Source organism: Bos taurus, unplaced genomic scaffold, assembly GCF_002263795.3.
Source record: "Bos taurus isolate L1 Dominette 01449 registration number 42190680 breed Hereford unplaced genomic scaffold, ARS-UCD2.0 Super-Scaffold_1723_ScbfJmS_2085, whole genome shotgun sequence".
Classification (NCBI taxonomy): domain Eukaryota; kingdom Metazoa; phylum Chordata; class Mammalia; order Artiodactyla; family Bovidae; genus Bos; species Bos taurus.
Window position 1 is genome coordinate 2,993,976 of NW_020192292.1, and position 22,012 is coordinate 3,015,987.

The window sequence follows — 22,012 nt, forward strand, 5'->3', positions numbered from 1 at the left end:
CCAGGCTCCTCTGTCCATGGGGATTCTCCAAGCAAGAATACTGGAGTGAGTTGCTGTGCTCTCCTCCAAGGGATCTTCCCAACCCAAGGACCGAACCCAGGTCTCCTGCATTGCAGGCAGATTCTTTACCATCTGAGCCACCAGGGAAGCCCCACTGACAGCATGCCCAGGTACTAAACTAATGGTGTCTGGAAGCCACAAAATGTGTTAATCGCTCAGTCGTGTCCAACTCTTTGCGACCCCATGGTGTCTCTATGGAATTCTCCAAACAAGAATACTGGAGTAGATTGTCATTCCCCTCTCCAAGGAATCTTCCCAACCAGGGATCAAATCCAGGTCTCCTGAACTGCAGGTCGATTTTTTAACAACTAAGCTACCAAGGAAGCCCAGGGAGGCTACAAATTCAACATTAATTAGATCTATTTCTTACATCTTAATCCTTAATTACTTAATTAGGTCTAAGAAACCTGAAGATGGAGCAGTGGCCTACCAAGGATGGGGCAGAGGAAGTGGTTTATTTCTGGTGTAGGCAGTAAAGAAGAACATTGTTTACAGACAATTCTAATAAAAGAATAAACCTGAGTGATCAGTGAAAGTCGCTCAATCATGTCCAGCTCTTTGCAACCTCATGGACTATACAGTCCATGGAATTCTCCAGGCCAGAACACTGGAGTGGGTAGCCTTTCCCTTCTCCAAGAGATCTTCCCAACCCAGGGATCGAACCTGCATTGCAGGTGGATTCTTACCAGCTGAGCCACAAGGGAAGCCTAAGAATACTGGAGTGGGTAGCCTATCCCTTCTCCAGCAGATCTTCCTGACCCAGGAATTGAACCAGGGTCTCCTGCATTGCAGGCGGATTCTTTACCAACTGAGCTATGAGGTAAGCCCAACTTGAGTGATAGCTGCTCTTAATTTTGCTATCACCTTCATACTATAGTATTTCTTAATAAAGCCACTGATACAATACCCTCCCCAACCCCAAAAAAGGATTAATTTTTTCCAAAGTTGTTTTTGTATTGTCTGCAGAAAATATCATTAAAATTATTTTTGAAATGTCGAGGTAAAATTGACATAAAATAAACTACACAAAGGGTAGCATTTGTTTAGTTTTGACATATATATACAAGACCCATGAAGCCATAACCACAATCAAAAAGCAAACATATTCATCACATATAGAAGTTTACTTTTGTAACCTCTCCTTTGTGCCCCTTCCAGCATCCTCATTTTCCAAGCAGCTACCAATCTAATCTGCTTTCTGTCATTATATATTAGTTCATATATTTTAAAGCTTTATATAAATGGAATCATTTAGTATGTACTCCTTTTGTATTTGTCTCAACAAAATGATTTGATGATCAATCTGTGAACAGTGTGTATCAAAAGTTCATTTGTTTTTATGATAGAGTAGTATTCCACTGTATAGATACAGCTATGCTTACACACATTCTGATGGATACTTGAGTTGTTTCCAGTTTTTTTGGTATTTGCCTACAATTCTTTTTATTGACTAATGATTTATTTCTGTTTGAAAAATTAACTAGGGTTAGGATGGCTGATTCAAAAGAAAGTTGTATGTTTGTTTAGCTTTTGAAAAATAAACTGCCAAATTTTTTTCCAAATTGAAAGACTTTGCATTCTCACCAAGCTTATATGAAATTTTCAGTGTTCCACATCCTTGACAGGACTTGTTATGATCAATAATAAATGTTAGACATTTCAGTAGGTATAAAATAGTTTGTCATTGTGGCTTTGATTTGTGTGGCTTAGCTGATAAAGAATCCGCCTGTAAAACGGGAGACCTGGGTTCAGTCCCTGGGTTGAGAAGATCCCCTGGAAAAGGGAAAGGCTCCAGTATTCTGGCCTGGAGAATTCCATGGACTGTATAGTCTATGGGTCGCAAAGATTTGGACATGACTGAGCAACTTTTGCTTTCACTTTCAATAACTATTTATGTTGAGTGACTATTCCTGTGGTTTTCCATCTGAATGTCTTTTGTGAGCAAGTGTTTGCTCAAATCTTTTGTCCATTTTTATTTGGGTGTTTATTATATAGAAAGATTTTTATAAATGAAAGTGCTTTATCACATATATGATTTTCAAATATTTTATCTCAGTCTGTGGCTTGTGTTTTCTCTCAAGTCCATTTCAAAGAGAAGATCTTAATTCAATGAATTCAAATTTATCAATTTTTAAATTAATGGGTCGTACCTTTTTTGTATTGAAAAATTTGTGTTGATCAATCTCAGCTAGCAAAAATTTTCTGCTATAATTTTTTGGAGATAATTTACAGTTTCAAGTTTTCCATTGAGGCTTATAACACATTTTTTAAGGTTTTTTGTTAATGAACTATAAAAGCTATTTTTTTGCACATGAATATCCAATGGTTTTAAAAGCAAAATTTGCAAGGCATATATATATAATGTGCATGCATCCTTAGTCATGTCTGATTCTTTGTGACCCCATGGACTGTAGCCTGCCAGGCTCCTCTGTCCATGGGATTTTCCAGGCAAGAATACTGAAAAGGGTTGCCATTTCCTTCTCCAGGGGATCTTCCTAATCCACAGATCAAACCTGCGTCTCCTTCGTCTCCTGCATCAATAGGCATGTTCTTTACCACTGAGCCACCTGGTAAGCCTGCATATATGATAAAATGGTTAATATCCAAAATTCATAACTAACACCTACAACTCAATAGTAAAAAAAACCCAAATAACCTGATTAAAAATGGGAAAATAAATTGAATAAACATTTCTCTAATGAAGACATACAAATTGCCAATAGGTATATGAAAGGTTTCTCAACATCACTAACCATCAGGGAAATGGAAATCAAAACCACAGTGATCACCAAATGATCAACTCACATCTGTAAAGATGGCTATTATGAACAAAAAGAAAAAAATGCAGGTGAGAATATGGAGAAAAGTGAACCCTTGTGCACGACTGGTGGGAATGTGAATTGGCATAGCCACTGTGGAAAACAATGTAAAGGTTCCTCAAAAAACTAAAAATAGAACTGCCATATGATCCAGCAATCCCACTTCCAGGTACATATAATATTTCACGGAAGAATTAGCACCAAGTTCTCAAAGAGATATCTGCACTCCCATGTTCAGAGAAATATATTCACAACAGTCAGGATATGGAAGCAACTTAAATGCACATTGATGAATGGTTGAATAAATAAAATGTAGTGTTTACATACAATAGAATATATTTAACCTTGGGGAAAAAAAAGCAGAAAATCCTGCCATTTACAATGACATGTATGAACTTATAGGACATTATCCAAAGTGAAATAAGCCAGACATAGAAGAACAAATACTACATGATACCACTTACATAATGAACCTAAAATTGTCAAACTCAGAAAAGCAAAGAGTGGAATGGTGGTTGTCAGGACTTGGGAGAAGGAAGAAGCAGGAAAATATTAATCAAAACAGGAAGTTATAAAACCAAAGGTACAAAGTTTTGGTTTTACCAAGATAAAATTTGAAATACAAATTTAAACTTAAAATTTAAAATCTTAGAGACCAACTGTGCAGAATAATAGTGTTTATAGTTAACAATATTGTTGCATACTTAAAAATTTGCTAAGAGGCCAAGAAGGTAGATCTTATATTGTGTTCTTGTCATTATTATCATCATCATCATTGTCATTATTATAATAAATACAAGGAAACTTGTTGGGTGATGGATAGATTTATGGCATAGGTAGTGATGGCTTCACAAGTGTGTGTTTCAAGCTTATCAAGTTCCATACATTAATTATCTGCAGGTTTTTGTATATCAAAAAAGAAAAAATCTCAAGACTGTTTATTGAAAATAATATTCTCTCTTCACTGAACTACCTATGCAAATTTGTTAAAGATCACTTTTTAATTTATCTGTCAGTCTATTTGTGGAATCTCTATTCTGTTTTATGATCTATTTTTTTCCTACATTTAAGACAAGTACACGTTACCTTTGGTACTGATGTTTTATAATCCCATGGAATAATATAGTGTTAATTCTTCAAGTTAAAAAAAAATGTTTTGACTATTCTAGGTTCTCTGCATTTCTAAATACACTTCAGAATAAGTCTTTTGATTTCTTCCATAGAGCCTGCCAGAATTTTGATTGATATTGTGTTGAATCTATACATCAATTTGTGGGGATCAATAAGGAGTCTTAAAATCTAAGACAAAGTATGTCTCTGCATTTACTTAGGTCTTTTAAAATTTCTTTCATTAGGGTTTTGTAGTTTTCAGTGAAGAAACCTTGCTTATTTTTGGTCAGCTATATCCGTACTTGGACTTCCCTGATGGCTCAGCGGTAAAGAATCTGCCTGCAATGCAGGAGATGCAGGAGGCATGGGTTTTATCCCTGGGTCAGGAATATCACTTGGAGGAGGAAATGACAACCCACTTCAGTATTCTTGCTGGGAAAATCCCATGGCCAGAGGAGCCTCGTGTACTACAGTCCTTGGGGGTCACAAAGAGTTAGAAAAGACTGAACATTCACTCACTCATCCATCTACTCTTACAAATGGCATTGTTTAGTTCAAATTCTGATTGTCCATTGCATGTATTCAGATACGGACCTAGATATATGATTGACTTTATATTGATTATATATTCATTTTAATATATTTTAATCTGATTTAGTAAAATTTTGTGAAGAAATTTTGTGTCTATATTAATAAACAATGTTGATCCATGCTTTTCTTTTCATATAGTGTCTGTCTGGTTTTGCCATCAGAATGAACTTGGAATTATTCTTTCCTCCTCAACTAAATGGAGAGTTTTGGTAAAATTTATATTATCGATGTTAATATTCTTTAAATGTTTGGCATAATTTGCCCTGGAAGTCATCTGGATTTGTAGTTTTCTTTGTCAAAAGTTTTTAGCTAAAAATTCAGTCTCCTTAAGAGAAACATGACCATTTATATTGTCTATTTGTTCTTGAGTAAACTTTAGTGGTTTGTGTCTTTTAAATAATGTTTTCATTTCATCTAAGTGGTAAAATTTATTGGCCCAATATTGTTCATAAAATTCCTTTATTTTCTTTTGAAATCTGTAGAATCTGTAGTGATGTCACCTCCCCCATTCTTGATATTAGTAAACTATATATATATATATATATATTTTTTTTTTTCTGGTCAGTCTGGCTACAGGCGTACCAATTTTATTAAGTTTCTCAAAGAACCAGTGGTTTCAATGACTTTTCTCTATTTTACTTTCTATTTCATTGATTTGCATTCTGGTTTTGCTTATTTTAATTTTTCTCTTTGTTTTGGTTTTATTTACTCATTATTTTCACTTCTTAAAGTATAAGCTGATGTCATTGATTTGACACCTTTTTTCTTTACTAATAGATGTATTTGGTAATATAAATTTGTCTATTATCACAACAGTAGTTACATAACATAAGTTTTGATAGATTGTATTTTCAATTGTATTCAATCAAAATGTTTTCAAATTTCTCTGAGTTTTTCTTTGACCCCTGTGTTAAAAGTGCATTATTTAGTTTGCAAATATTCAAAAATTTTCCAGAGACCTTTCTGCTACTGATTTTGAATTTAATTACATTTTGGTCTAAATATCAATTTTTGTCTGACTTGAGTCATTTAAAATTTACTAAGGTCTATTTTACAATTTTTTTGGAAAATTTTCTCTGCATACCTGAAAAGGATGTATATTCTGCTGTTGCTGATGGAAGTGTTCCATATATGTGTTCATTAGGTCAATTAGATGCACTTTCTTCATACCTGTATTGATTCTAATGATAATCTCCTGCCTTCCTTAATTTTGTTCTTCTGTATGTAACATGTGGTTTTCTTTTTTCTACCTGCTTCTAAAATTTTACTTTTATGACCATATTGACTAATTTCATTGTTATGTGCCATGCCATACTTTTCTTCTTTTTGTGTACTTAGGGTTCATTAAGTTCTTGAATCTTCAAATTTAATGTTTTCTCCAAATTTTAAAAAAATTAAGCCAGTATTTCTTCAGATATTTTTTGCCACCTCTCTCCTACCTTAATCCTAAGGGACTCCAATTATACATAAATTAGGTTGCTTCAAAATAATTGAAGCACAGTTCACTGCTTTTCCATTCAATTTTTTAATTTTTTTATCTCATGTTATTTTGAATAGTTTATCTTGTTATGAATTCAAGTCCATTGATCTTTTCTTTTGCAACATCTAAATTTGTGTTAATCTCATGCAATGCATTTTTATCTTAAACACTGCAATTTTTATCTATAGAAGTTTAAGTATATCTTTAATCATCTGTGTCTCTACTTAACTTTTGGAACATATGGAATACAGCATAATAAGTATCTTAAAGTCCTTGTCTGTTAATTCTATTATATTCATCTTATGGTGATTTTGATTGATGAACTTTTTTCCTTGTAATGGTTTATATTATCCTGCTCTTTTGCATTTCTGGTAACTTTATATTAGATACCAGATGTTGTGAATTTTATCTTGTTGGGTGCTGTTATTTTTATATTCCTATAAATATTAAGCTTTACTCTGGGATTCAGTGAAGTACTTGGAAACAGCTAATTGTTTCATATCTTGCTTGCAAGATTTTTTTAGGTGGGACTAACACTGTGTTGTCTATGGTTAATTATTCCCCACTACTGAGGCAAACACCATCTGTGTAATTAACAAAAAGCTCTATAAATTTTGAAATTTTGAAGTCTGACTTATTGAAACAGGCACTATTTATAGCCCCATGGTAGCATCCTTCATAAAGTATTCCTCTTATCCTTTATTATATTTTTTCCCCCTGAGCCTGGACTAGTTTCCTCACATGCATGCTCTGATTCATAATCTCCTAAATACTTGAAGGAGATTGTCGGCAGATCTGAGTGTTTTCTCTGACAGCTTTCTCCTCTCTGGTATTCTGTTCTATGGTCACTAGCTGCCTTGATTTTACCAGATTCTCAAAACACTCCACTCAACTTTATGTTTAAAATCTGACTCGGCCTGAGTTCTCCCTCTGTGCACTGTTGGCTGGGAATTCTTACTAAGTAGGCAGTTGGGATAACTGCAGGGCTCACCTTGTTTATTTCTCATCTCTCAGGGATCCTGGCCCTTCATTACTTAAATGTCCAGTGTCTTGAGAAACATTGTTTCATAAATGTTTCTAATTTGTCTATCCTTTGTGGAAAGAAGGTAAATTCAGCCCCTGATACTTATTTGTAAACAGAATTCTCAAATCACATTAAGAACAATTTTCATGGTTAATGCTAATTTTTGTCTACAGATAATATATAGAGGTCATTGTATGTCAGGCATTTCACATACATGATCTCACTGAATCCTGTATCTTCATACCAGCTCCATGTAGTAGGCATCATTTTTAGTTCCCATTGTTCTGATAAGGTAACTGAAGTTCAGTGAGATCAAGTACCTTGGTCAAAATCACACATACAATAAGCAGACGAAGTTGACCTAAGACTTAATTTAGATTTATATGAAACCAGACGTTTTGATCTTAACAACATTGCTATCCTTTCATGACTATCAACCTACCCATCATTTTTTGTGTTATTATTAGCGCAGAGAGAATCATAATCAGTTTTAAGGCATTTAGAAGTACGAGTAATTTTTGTCTAGTGCAGAGTTTAAAAGTGCTTATTAAACCAAGAATAATTATCATACCAGAAATATTCTATGCCTTGGGTTTAGATAAATAAATCTAAGTGTCATCTTGTCAAACCCAAACACCAACAGTTCTGTGTGCAGCTTCTAACAATAAACCCTTTGAAAACTTATTTTTCTTTAATTGCAAAAGATAACATGATCTGTGGGAGTAACAGAATGCTTATTGTTGAGTGGTGCTGAATGCAGGTAAACAGCTTCAGAAAAACAAGAACCATTTGAAAGCAGTTAAAAAGAGGAGTGTCATTTTATTCACAAACAAGTTATCCAGAATCACTGTGAAACTTTATTCCTCCAAATATATAAAGTGCTTTGGATGGAGTTGGCAACTATCACTAAATAGACTTACCCCAGTGTTCCAGGAACCCTGGATGAAATGACAGATGAGGCCAGGACTTTGGAGAAGTAGGTTGCCCAAGGGCTAAGCAGAGACTGGAGAGTCAGCATTGGAAAAGAAAGATCCAGCAGGCAAATCTGAGGGGTTTAAGCCCAATGCCCTGTTGTACCTATCCTTTATCCCTGAACAGCCTACTAACCATATGAAAGAAAACACACTTCTTCAGTTCAGTTCAGTTGCTCAGTCATGTCCTACTCTTTTTGACCCAATGGACAGCAGCACGCCAGGCTTCCTTGTCCATTACCAACACCCAGAACTTGCTCAAACTCATGTCCACTGAGTTGGTGATGCCACCCAACCTTTTTTTTCTCATCCTCTGTCTTCCCCTTCTCCTCCTGCCTTCAATATTTCACAGCATCAGGGTCTTTTCCAATGACTTGGTTCTTTGCCTCAGGTGGCCAAAGTATTGGAGCTTCAGCTTCAGCATCAGTCCTTCAAATGAATATTCAGGACTGATTTCCTTTAGGATTGACTGGTTTGATCTCCTTGCAGTCCAAGGGACTCTCAAGAATCTTTTCCAACACCACAGTTCAAAAGCATCAATTCTTTGGCACTCAGCTTTCTTTATGGTCCAACTCTCACATCCATCCATGACTACTGGAAAAACCATAGCTTTAACTAGATGGACCATTGTTGGCAAATTAATGTTTCTGCTTAACATGCTGCCTAGGTTGGTTTGTTATAGCTTTTCTTCCAAGAAACAAGGGTCTTTTAATTTCACAGCTGCAGTCAACATCTGCAGTGATTCTGGAGCCCAAGAAAATAAAGTCTGTCACTGTTTCCATTGTTTCCCCATCTATTTGCCATGAAGTGACGGGACCGGATGCCATGATCTTCATTTTTTGAATGTTGAGTTTTAAGCCAGCTTAAACTTCACTCTCCTCTTTCACTTTCATCAAGAGGCTCTTCTGTTCCTCTTCACTTTCTGTCATAAGGGCCGTGTCATCTGCGTATCTAAGGTTATTGATATTTCTCCTGGCAATCTTGATTCCAACTTGTGCTTCATCCAGCTGGCATTCTGTATGGTGTACTCTGCTTATAAGTTAAATAAGCAGGGTGACAATATACAGCCTTGACCTGGCAACTTTACCTGCCAAGACCTCCTTTACTCTTCTGCTAGTTGTTGTTCAGTTGCTCAGCTGTGTCCCACTCTTTGAGACTTCATCAACTGCAGCAGGCCAGGTTTCCCTGTCCTTCACTGTCTCCCAGAGTTTGCTCAGACTCATGTCCATTGATTCCATGATGGCATCCAACTATCTCATCCTCTGCCACCCCCTTCTGCTCCTGCCCTCAATCTTTCCCATCAGGGTCTTTTCCAATGAGTCAGCTCTTCACATCACTTGGCCAAAGTATTGGAGCTTCAGCTTCAGCATCAGTCCTTCCAATGAATACTAAGGGTTGATTTCCTTTAGGACGGACTGGTTTGATCTCCTTGCTGTCTGCTGGTAATATCATTCTAATTGTTTTTGGAAGAGCTATCTTTCCAGAAGTGGAAAAATGACTCAATTCTAACAAGAGGAGTGTCTCATCTTCCTGTCCAGAGTACACAGAGAGAAGGCTATGACACAAATTCAACTGAGAGTTCTGGTGAACTCAGATTAAGAATGATACTTATGTGTGTGCTCAGCCATATCCGACTCTTTTGCAGTCCCAATGAACTGTAGCTCACCAGGCTCCTCTGTCCATGGAATCTTCCAGGCAAGAATACTAGAGTAGGTTCCCAATTCCTCCTCCTGGGGATCTTCCCCACCCAGGCATCGAACATGTGTCTCTTGCATCTCCTGCATTAGCAGGTGGATTCTTCACCACTTAGCCACCTGGGAAGCCCCCCAAGAGTGATATAGGACCATGGAAAATAGAGGCATCTAGACCACAAGGTAGAATATGTTTATTGCTTAGTAACTAAGTCATGTCTGACTTTTTTGTGACCCAATGAACCATAGCCTGCCAGGCTTTTCTGCCCATGGGATTTCCCAGGCAAGAATATTGGAGTGGGTTGCTATTTCCTACTCCAGGGGATCCTCCTGACCCAGGGATTGAACCCTTGTCTCCTGCACTTGACATGTGGATTCTTTACCACTGAGCCACCAGGGAAGCCCAGAGAGAATTACCTGAGAATGAAGCCCACACTGTGAACATCAGAGGCAATAAGTGGAGAAAGAAATGAGGAAAGAGATGAAGGTATGTATAGGTGAAAAGAAAATGAGAAAAAGAGGTATTGGACAGGAAGAGGGATATTATTCTATTTTGAAAGCCAATATATTACATCATTGTTTTCTTTCCTCTTTTGTGCAAGCTGCCTTACCTCATATTCAATCCATTTTCTTTATGAACCACATTTAACATGAAGAAGATACCAAAATAATTGTAGCAAACACTTATGTTTCCATGATCCAGAATTCATTTTCCTAATCCCCCATGGAATCACTATCTTCAAGTCATTGTTTATACTTATTGTCTACTGCTGGATTTTTATATCACAAGGTACATACCAATGATTAACACATAATATCATTTTTGTGTTTAAAAATTTATGTAAGTAGAACTACACTGCATATCCATTTGTAGTTTACATTTTCCACTTATTATTATTTTAATTTTAAATATTTTCATTTGAAAGTTATTTTTTTCCTGCTCTTAGAATTTCAATATATGAATTGACCACAATTTGTTTACATAGTCCCCTATTAATTTCTATATAGAGGTGAAATGGTAGGTCATAGTCTGGGTATGGGTATCTTTAACTTCACAGGACATTGTCAAATCTCTCTCTAATATCCTTGTGACAATCTTGATGCCAGCTTACAATAGATGAGAAATTATGTTTCATTAGTCCCTTATCAATAATTAGTATAATCAGACATTTTGATTTTTGCTAATCTAATGGAATGAAACTGTTCAACATTGCATGTTTATTTTAATGAGTATTTTCTTGGTAAGTAACGAGTTCATGCATCTTTATGTATGTTTATTCGCTAAAGATTCCTTCTCTGTGAATCAGCTGTTGTGGTTTGCTCTTTCTGTTGTTGTATAGGAATTTATTCATTCAACCAATATTTATTGAGTGTCTATTCTTTTCCAAGCTCTGTTCTGGGTACTAGATATCTAGTAGTAAACAAAACAGACAAAACTTTCTGCCCTCATGGAATTTATATTCTAGTTTAAGAGCTATGTAAATATTCCATGTACAAATATTAGTTCTTATATTTCAAACATCTTTTCCAAGTTTCTGGCTTGTATTTATCTTTGTAGGGGTTTTTGATATACAAAAGTTTTAAGTGTTAATGTAGTCATAATTATCAATATGGTATATTGTGATTTATGCTTTTTGGATTTTATTTAAGGAATTTTTCCTTACTCCTCAATTTTGAGGTATTTGCTTGTAGTTCTTACAATGTTTTTAAAAATTTTTTACATTTCACATTTTGTGATACAGTATAAATTGAGGCTTTAATTGTATCTTTTTATGTACATAAATAATTATTTATATGATATGTTTGAATAATCAATTCCATCACCACTTGTTTATAATATCCTTTATGCAATATATAAAATTTCTCTGTATAAATAAATGTTTTGTTTTTTTTTCCTGGGTCCTCCATTCTGCCTTCTTAGTGCCTAGCATCATGTCAGGTAGTACAGAGTTCCTCAATTCATAATTGTTAAAACCAAACAAATATTAATAAATGATTATTCTTTCAATCCTAAAGAAATAGACATGCACAAGAGATGTATGTACTAGGATGCTTATCACACCATTTTGAACAATAGAAAAATAATGCTTTTACATAATGAATATATCCAACCTTAAAAGATTGGTTAACAATGAATACCATATTCAGACCATGAAATAATGTGCCCTTTTTGAAAACTTATCAGACATACACAAACTTAATGACATAATGATATGCTCACAACTAACTAACAGGATGGTAAAAACCTCAAGTTATAATCATAAAATGGCATTTTATTAAAAATCTTATTATACACATCTGAAATGACAAGACACTAAATTGTCAAAAGATGGCTATTTCAATAAAGTAGGATATTTCTTTTCTTTTTTATCTCATTGGTATTTTTTCATTATTCAAAATATTTTCCTAAACAATTGTTTAAATAATTTCATTAAACTCAGCTTCCTTTTCATAAGCCTAAAGGGTGGACGTGTCACTAAATAGTTAATAAACTTGATGAACTAGGGGAGACCATGTAGTAGAAAATATATTTGTTTTGAGGTGATACAGATTCTAGTGTAAATTTTGTTTCCAGTATTTTCTGGTCATGTGTTCATGTGCTCTGTCTGAGTCTTTGTTTCTGCATCTATAAAATCAGAATAATTCATGAAACTGTTGGGTGGGATACATTAAACAGTGTCTGTAAAGCAGACAGCACAGTGCCTAGCATATTAAAAGTACTGAAACATGGTAACTATTGTTAATAATATTCAGTACTCAAATCATACTTCAGAATCTACCAGGTAGAGGACACAATGCTGTGAAAGATGATGAATCTCACAGAATGAAAATGGCAATATAGCATAGAAGTCTCCTGTCAGAATGGGTAAGATAGAGGTATTGTCTTAAATCACATTTCCATCAAAATCATTCCCCAAAACAGTGATGTTGAATGACAGTTCTGACAGAGATTTTCTTCTCAAAATATGTCCCCAGAACATGCATGTGTGCGTGTTAGTTGCTCTGTCATGTTCGACTCTTTGCAACCCTATGGACTGTAGCCCACCAGGCTCCTCTGTCCATAGACTTCTCCAGGCAAGAATACTGGAGTGAGTTGCCATTCCCTTCTCTAGGGAATCTTCTTGACCCAGGGATCAAACCAAGTCTCCTGCATTGCAAGCAGATTATCTGAGTTACGAGGGAAGCCCCCCGACCCCCACCAGAACATGTGCTATGCAAATATACCTTGGTGTGTGTTTGTATACATGCATGTGCTTGTATTCAATGCTGTTTTCATATCGCACCAAATAAAAAGTGGTGCTCAATACATTTTGATTTGAAGAGAATGGTAACAATTTATGATATTGAATCTCTGTGTGAAGTCAAATAACTTTGGGCTAGATTTCAGAAAATAGGAAACTAAAAAGGTCATGTTTTACAGCTAAAATTTACTCTGCTATAATTTTGAATAATAAATCATTGTGGAACTTAGGAAAAGTTCAATGCCAGCTCTTTCTATGGTTACCATCATGAATAGCAAAGAACTTGAAGATTAATTGTAATCCATTTTAAAATAAAGTTATAAGGTATATAATTATACCTATATATAACATTTTGAATTTTTACCAGTATCCAAGGAATGTGGTGTGTTAATGCATATACATATGTATATAAATAATAGATGACAAATTCTTCTCGTGTGAGTCAATATATAGAGCCCTGCAAAGTTGTGTTCATCCTGTGGTTTACAATTACTCTATATGCCCACCCTCTTGTTTAGACATTCTCTCTTGTTTTTACTGATACTGGACATTCGTTACTTTCCATATAGCCCTCTCAAAATAGATGGTCATGTTTTCCATTCTCTATCTACTTCAAGGTCAAAAAGCAATAATTGTCCTATTTCTAGATCCTTACTCCACCATGCTCATGCAAAATTCTTTGCTTTTTGGAGGCTTATGGCATTTAACTGTAACACCTTCTATATCTTTTTGTTATTCTACGTACTTATTTATTGGTTAATCCCTTAATTTAGGGGTCAGCAAGCTATAGATCAGGTGCCAAATTTATTCTGTAGTATTTTGGAAATAAAGATGTTTTGGAAAACAGTCATGTTTGTTCACTTTATATAGTGTCTCTAACTGCTCTTGCATTAGAACAACAAAGTAATTGCAAAAGAGTCCATATGACTTTCAAATTCTAGAATACTTACTATCTGCCCTCTTATAGAAGAAGTTTGTTGATATTGAAGTATTTGGCACAGTCTCACAATTCTCCCCTTCTCAAGTCCTGTCTTCCTTTTTCATGGTTTTAGAATGATGCAAACACAATTTCTCAGTGCCCTGATATTTTCCTTGTCAAAGTCAGTATCTGTACTCTCCTCCAGTGTCCTTTTCTCATGATCAACCTCCAGATCTTGTCAACAACTCAAACTGCCTCATTTCTTTAATCTTAAACTTAAAATCCCACTTTTGGGCTACACTACAACTATACTTACTTTTTTTGTTGTTGTTATGGAAAACATTAGGGAGGGGAATGTGAGGGATAATGACAAAAATGCTATACTTGCCTGCATGTGATAAAGGAGTACAAGCCAGGACTTCTCTGATGGTCCACTGATTAGGATTCTGCTCTTCCTCTTCAGGGAGCACGGATTTGATCCCTGGTCAGGGAACTAAGATCCTGCATTGTCACACAGAGTGGCCCAAAAATAAGTAAATAAAGGGAAGAAAAAAAAAAGAGAAAAATTACATGCCCATAGGGACTAAAGTTGTTTAGTTGCTCAATCGTGTCCAACTTTGCAATCCCATGGAATGTAACCTGCCAGTCCCCTCTGTTGATGAGATTTCCCAGGCAAGAATACTGGAGTGGGTTGCCATTTCCTTCTTCAGGAGATCTTCCCAACTCAGGGATTGAACTCGCGTCTCCTGCATTGCAGGAGGATTCTTTCCACTGAGCCACCTGGGAAGCCAGGGAGTAAAGAGGAGAATACAAAGAAAAAACTTTGGATTATAATAAATTTTCACAACTAGAGAAGCCATGGATGGATTCTGATAAGAAACTCTTAGAGAGGTAAGGGGAAGGCTAGAGCAGTGTTGTGGAATCCATGAGAAGGTCACTGACCAGGAAAGATTGTCAATGATGTCAAATGCTGCAGAGAAGTCCAAATATATCAGAATTGAAGTGTTGAAGAGGAAAGGTTAAAATTTTACATAACCTCCTTCTCCTTCTACCTCTGTAACTCATCTTGCCCCTTGCAAAGCCTAGATCACATAGGTCACATAGTGTCAGAAAGTGGGGACTTGAAATACTAGGAAATGGAGTTTATCTCACTCACCCTTGTCCTGCTCTTTGGAATAGCCCAGCCCCTGCAAACCTGCTTAATCATGCCTGTCAAGGTCAGGCATCCCCCACCCCATCTTGACCACTGTTCCCATGCGCGCAAAATCCCTTAGTTTAAACCAGCCTATTAACAGCTAGTGTTGCCCACTACAGTCTGTCTATAAAAACTCTGTAATCCCTTTGTTTAGGGCTCAGATCTTGGAATGTTAACTCCTCTGGTTCCACCTGCATAATAAACCTGAGTTCTCCAACTCTCTGAGTGTGGTGCTTGGTTTCTCGAGTACTGGTTTCTTTAACAATGTCAGAGAGAAAGAAATATTCCTCTTCCCTATTCAGTTTTTCTGTCTGGTCTAAGAATTAAATTGGCATGAGATTAACAGGACAAAATCAAACAAAAGTGTAATAACATGTATACATGTGAGAAACTCAGGAGAACTTGACAAAATGGTTGAAACCCTCCCCTTAAAATGCCGTCTTCAGCTAAAGACAAAAAAGGATTTTGATGTAGTTAGTGGTTTGGATTTCAAAGGGGAAAAAGGCAATTGACATGGAGATAGAAAAGCATGTGTTTGGTAAATAAATGTTTGCTGGGCCAGGCAGTGACAATGGGACCCAGAGAGGAATTTTCTTAGCTAGGTTCCTCCCTGTTCAAATTATTGCTATCTGTGGGGTTGACTCCCTTCCTGGAACAGGTCCTCCATCTACATTCTTTAGGCAGTTAGGGGAAAGGTCAAAGGTTCTTGCTGAGTCTTTTGGGCCTTAACTGTCCTCAACTTGAAATAATCTGCATGCCAAAGAGATATTTTGAGGTTGCAAATTTTGCTCCCCCACAGAAACAAAATAGTGCATGTGTCATACAACACTGGAAGAAATGCAGCCTGAATACAAGGATCTCAGCTTATGTATTTCTTTTCAAAAAACCCTTATCTATCATAAGTTGCATTAGATTGTGCAAAGCTATTTTTCAGGGGATATTACAATTTAAAATCTAGCAATGGTTCCGAAGTCACATACTTATATAAAGATACTTTATGATTTTTCTTTTTGTAATGTGAATGCCTGATTTAACCTGTGATTGCAAAGGCACCCCCTTCAAAAGTAGTTATCTCAATAAACACATTGCTAGCCACAGGACTAGATAAAGGGCCTGGATGCCACTCGTCCAAAACCCTAGAAACAATTTTGTTTTAGAGATCCTGGTTGATTTAAATAACTGACCATTTGTGCCACTTGTGGGATTTTTTTGTTTGCTTGGGTTTTATTTTTCATTTTCTTCCCCCTATCTTCCCATGCTTTAAAATATTACTCCTATGTTTTAAATTCAGTCATAAAGAGTGAGCTGGTAAAACCCTAGACCCTCACTTTCGACCCAAAGAAAAAACAAAAACCCCAGGGGAGTGCTAGCTCTCTCTTCCCGCACACTTTCTGGGTGTCCCTTGGTATGCCTTGTGTGCTCTAGGGTTTGTAAATAATATACTTTTTCCTTCATAACTTCCTGATGTAACTATGCTGAAAGGTGTCTTGTAGTTAATCTCAAAGAGTCAGACTAGCTACAGCATGGGTTTGGAAAGGGGAGATGTCTGTAGGAAGCTCACCAGGGCTAAGTGAGAGCCTCCAGGCATTTCTAGCCAATACCATCACTACTGATAGGCTGAGACTGGCACTTAAAACTCTCCCTTAGCTCCAGTCCTTTCCCCAAGTATCTACAAAAATAACATTATATTAGTCTCAAAATATTGGCTCTCAGACCACTTTTCAGCATATTGATAAAGTTGCTTAGTTCTCCTACTGTGTAGGGCTCTTTGGAATAAAAAAGAGAGAAGAAGAAGAGGTAGAGGAACATAGTAGAAACAACATTCATTCTCTTAATAGGCATTTGTTGAGAACCAGCTTGTGTCACTCACTATGCTTTGGAGGAAAGGACCAATCACCTCAAGGCAAGTTCTGCAAAATGTCAGGTGAGCCTGGATTTTGCTTTTATTTGTATAGCTGATTTAAGGATGATTTGATCTAAAAGTTTAATATAAATTGAGAATTATTTATGAAAATAATAATAAAAGAAAATATTCATAAGATCATTGAACCATGAAATATTCAGTTCCGTTCAGTTCAGTCTCTCAGTCTTGTCTGACTCTTTGCGACCCCATGAATCACAGCACGCCAGGCCTCCCTGTCCATCACCAACTCCCAGAGTTCAGCCAAATTCATGTCCATTGAGTCAGTGATGCCATCCAGCCATCTCATCCTCTGTCGTCCCCTTCTCCTCCTGCCCCCAACTCCTCACAGCATCACGGTGTTTTTCCAATGAGTCAACTCTTCACATGAGGTGGCGAAAGTACTGGAGTTTCAGCATCAGTCCTTCCAATGAACACCCAGGACTGATCTCCTTTAGAATGGACTGGTTGGATCTCCTTGCAGGCCAAGGGACTCTCAAGAGCCTTCTCCAACACCACAGTTCAAAAGCATCAATTCTTCAGCACTCAGCTTTCTTAACAGTCCAACTCTCACATTCATACATGACCACTGGAAAAACCACAGCCTTGACTACACAGACCTTTGTTGGCAAAGTAATATCTCTGCTTTTCATTATGCTATCTAGGTTGGTCATAACTTTCCTTCCAAGGAGTAAGCGTCTTTTAATTTCATGGCTGCAGTCACCATTTGCAGTGACTTTGGAGCCCAAAAAAATAAAGTCTGACACTGTTTCCACTGTTTCCCCATCTATTTTCCATGAAGTGATGGGACCAGATGCCATGATCTTAGTTTTCTAAACGTTGAACTTTAAGCCAACTTTTTCACTCTCCTCTTTCACTTTCATCAAGATAGGGTGGTGTCTGCATATCTGAGGTTATTGATATTTCTACCAGCAATCTTGATTCCAGCTTGTGCTTCTTCCAGCTCAGTGTTTCTCATGATGTTCACTGCATATAAGTTAAATAAGCAGGGAGACAATATACAGCCTTGACGTACTCCTTTTCCTATTTGGAACCAGTCTGTTGTTTCATGTCCAGTTCGAACTGTTGCTTCCTGACCTGCATATAGGTTTCTCAAGAGGCAGGTTAGGTAGCCTGGTATTCGCATCTCTTTCAGAATTTTCCAGTTTATTGTGATCCACACAGTCAAAGGCTTTGGCAGAGTCAATAAAGCAGAAATAGATGTTTTTCTGGAACTCTCTTGCTTTTTCCATGATCCAACGGATGTTGGCAATTTGACCTCTGGTTCCTCTGCCTCTTCTAAAACCAGCTTGAACATCAGGAAGTTTACGGTTCACATATTGCTGAAGCCTGGCTTGGAAAATTTTGAGCATTACTTTACTAGCGTGTGAGATGAGTGCAACTGTGCAGTAGTTTGAGCATTCTTTGGCATTGCCTTTCTTTTGGATTATAATGAAAACTGACCTTTTCCAGTCCTGTGGCCACTGCTGAGTTTTCAAAATTTCCTGGCATATTGAATGCAGCACTTTCATAGCATCATCTTCCAGGATTTGAAATAGCTCAACTGGAATTCCATCACCTCCACTAGCCTTGTTTGTAGTGATGCTTTCTAAGGCCCACTTGACTTCACATTCCAGGATGTCTTGCTCTAGGTGAGTGATCACACCATCATGACTATCTTGGTCATGAAGATTTTTTTGTACAGTACTTCTGTGTATTCTTGCCACCTCTTAATTTCTTCTGCTTCTGTTAAGTCCATACCATTTTTGTCCTTTATTGAGCCCATCATTGCATGAAATGTTCCCTTGGTATCTCTAATTTTCTTGAAGAGATCTCTAGTCTTTCCCATTCTGTTGTTTTCTTCTATTTCTTTGCATTGATCGCTGAAGAAGGCTTTCTTATCTCTCCTTTCTATTCTTTGGAACTCTGCATTCAGATGCTTATATCTTTCCTTTTCTCCCTTTGCTTTTCACTTCTCTTCTTTTCACAGCTATTTGTAAGGCCTCTTCGACAGCAATTTGCTTTTCTTCATTACATTTCCATGGGAGTGGTCTTGATCCTTGTCTCCTGTACAATGTCACGAACCTCCATCCATAGTTCATCAGGCACTCTGTCTATCAGATCTAGTCCCTTAAATTTATTTCTCACTTCCACTGTATAATCATAAGGGATTTGATTTAGGTCATACCTGAATGGTCTAGTGGTTTTCCCTACTTTCTTCAATTTAAGTCTGAATTTGGCAATAAGGAGTTCATGATCTGAGCTACAGTCAGCTCCCGGTCTTGTTTTTGCTGACTGTATAGAGCTTCCCCATCTTTGACTGCAAAGAATATAATCAATCTGATTTAGGTGTTGACCATCTAGTGATGTCTATGTGTAGAGTCTTCTCTTGTGTTGTTGGAAGAGAGTGTTTGTTATGACCAATGTGTTCTCTTGGCAAAACTCTATTAGCCTTTGTCCTGCTTCATTCCATATTCCGAGGCCAAATTTGCCTGTTACTCCAGGTGTTTCTTGACTTCCTACTTTTCCATTCCAGTCCCCTATATGAAAAGGACATCTTTTTTGGATGTTACTTCTAAAGGGTCTTGTAGGTCTTCAGAGAACTGTCCAACTTCAGCTTCTTCAGCCTTACTGGTTGGGGGCATAGACTTGGATTACTGTGATATCGAACGGTTTGCCTTGGAAACGAACAGAGATCATTCTGTCTTTTTGAGATTGCATCCAAGTACTGCATTACGGACTCTTTTGTTGCCCATGATGGCTACTCCATTTCTTCTAAGGGATTCCTTCCCACAGTAGTAGATATAATGGTCATCTGAGTTAAATTCTCCCATTCCAGTCTATTTTAGTTCACTGATTCTTAGAATGTCGACATTCACTCTTGCCATCTCCTGTTTGACCACTTCCAATTTGCCTTGATTCATGGACCTGACATTCCAGTTTCCTATGCAATATTGCTCTTTACAGCATCGGACCTTGCTTCTATCACCAGTCGCATCCACAACTGGGTATTGTTTGTGCTTTGGCTCCATCCCTTCATTCTTTCTGGAGTTATTTCTCCACTGATCTCCAGCAAAACAATATTCTCAAAGCCAGTCCTAAGCTTACTCAACATTTTTACAGAAAACTAGTAGAAGGGTGACAATATACAGCCTTGATGTACTCCTTTTCTTATTTGGAACCAGTCTGTTGTTCCATGTCCAGTTCTAACTGTTGCTTCCTGACCTGCATATAGGTTTCTAAAGAGGCAGGTCAGGTGGTCTGGTATTCCCATCACTTTCAGAATTTTCCAGTTTATTGTGATCCAAGAGTCAAAGGCTTTGGCATAGTCAATAAAGCAGAAATAGATGTTTTTCTGGAACTCTCTTGCTTTTTCCATGATCCAGTGGATGTTGGCAATTTGATCTCTGGTTCCTCTGCCTTTTCTAAAACCAGCTTGAACATCAGGAAGTTCACGGTTCACATATTGCTGAAGCCTGGCTTGGAGAATTTTGAGCATTACTTTACTAGCGTGTGAGATGGGTGCAATTGTGCAGTAGTTTGAGCATTCCTTGGCATTGCCTTTCTTTGGGATTGGAATGAAAACTGACCTTTTCCAGTCCTGTGGCCACTGCTGAGTTTTCCAAATTTTGCTGGCATATTGAGTGCAGCACTTTCATAGCATCATCTTCCAGGATTTGAAATAGCTCAACTGTAATTACATCATCTCCTGTAGCTCTGCTCGTAGTGATGCTTCCTAAGGCCCACTTGACTTCACATTCCAGGACATCTGGCTCTAGGTGAGTGATCACACCATGTGATTATCTTGGTCATGAAGCTCTTTTTTGTACAGTTCTTCTGTTTATTCTTGCCACCTCTTCTTAATATCTTCTGCTTCTGTTAGGTCCATACCATTTTTGTCCTTTATCGAGCCATCATTGCATGAAATGTTCCCTTGGTATCTCTAATTTTCTTGAAGAGATCTCTAGTCTTTCCCATTCTGTTGTTTTCTTCTATTTCTTTGCATTGATCGCTGAGAAGGCTTTCTTATCTCTCCTTTCTATTCTTTGGAACTCTGCATTCAGATGCTTATATCTTTCCTTTTCTCCCTTTGCTTTTCACTTCTCTTCTTTTCACAGCTATTTGTAAGGCCTCTTCGACAGCAATTTGCTTTTCTTCATTACATTTCCATGGGAGTGGTCTTGATCCTTGTCTCCTGTACAATGTCACGAACCTCCATCCATAGTTCATCAGGCACTCTGTCTATCAGATCTAGTCCCTTAAATTTTATTTCTCACTTCCACTGTATAATCATAAGGGATTTGATTTAGGTCATACCTGAATGGTCTAGTGGTTTTCCCTACTTTCTTCAATTTAAGTCTGAATTTGGCAATAAGGAGTTCATGATCTGAGCTACAGTCAGCTCCCGGTCTTGTTTTTGCTGACTGTATAGAGCTTCCCCATCTTTGACTGCAAAGAATATAATCAATCTGATTTAGGTGTTGACCATCTAGTGATGTCTATGTGTAGAGTCTTCTCTTGTGTTGTTGGAAGAGAGTGTTTGTTATGACCAATGTGTTCTCTTGGCAAACTCTATTAGCCTTTGTCCTGCTTCATTCCATATTCCGAGGCCAAATTTGCCTGTTACTCCAGGTGTTTCTTGACTTCCTACTTTTCCATTCCAGTCCCCTATATGAAAAGGACATCTTTTTTGGATGTTACTTCTAAAGGGTCTTGTAGGTCTTCAGAGAACTGTCCAACTTCAGCTTCTTCAGCCTTACTGGTTGGGGCATAGACTTGGATTACTGTGATATCGAACGGTTTGCCTTGGAAACGAACAGAGATCATTCTGTCTTTTTTGAGATTGCATCCAAGTACTGCATTACGGACTCTTTTGTTGCCCATGATGGCTACTCCATTTCTTCTAAGGGGATTCCTTCCCACAGTAGTAGATATAATGGTCATCTGAGTTAAATTCTCCCATTCCAGTCTATTTTAGTTCACTGATTCTTAGAATGTCGACATTCACTC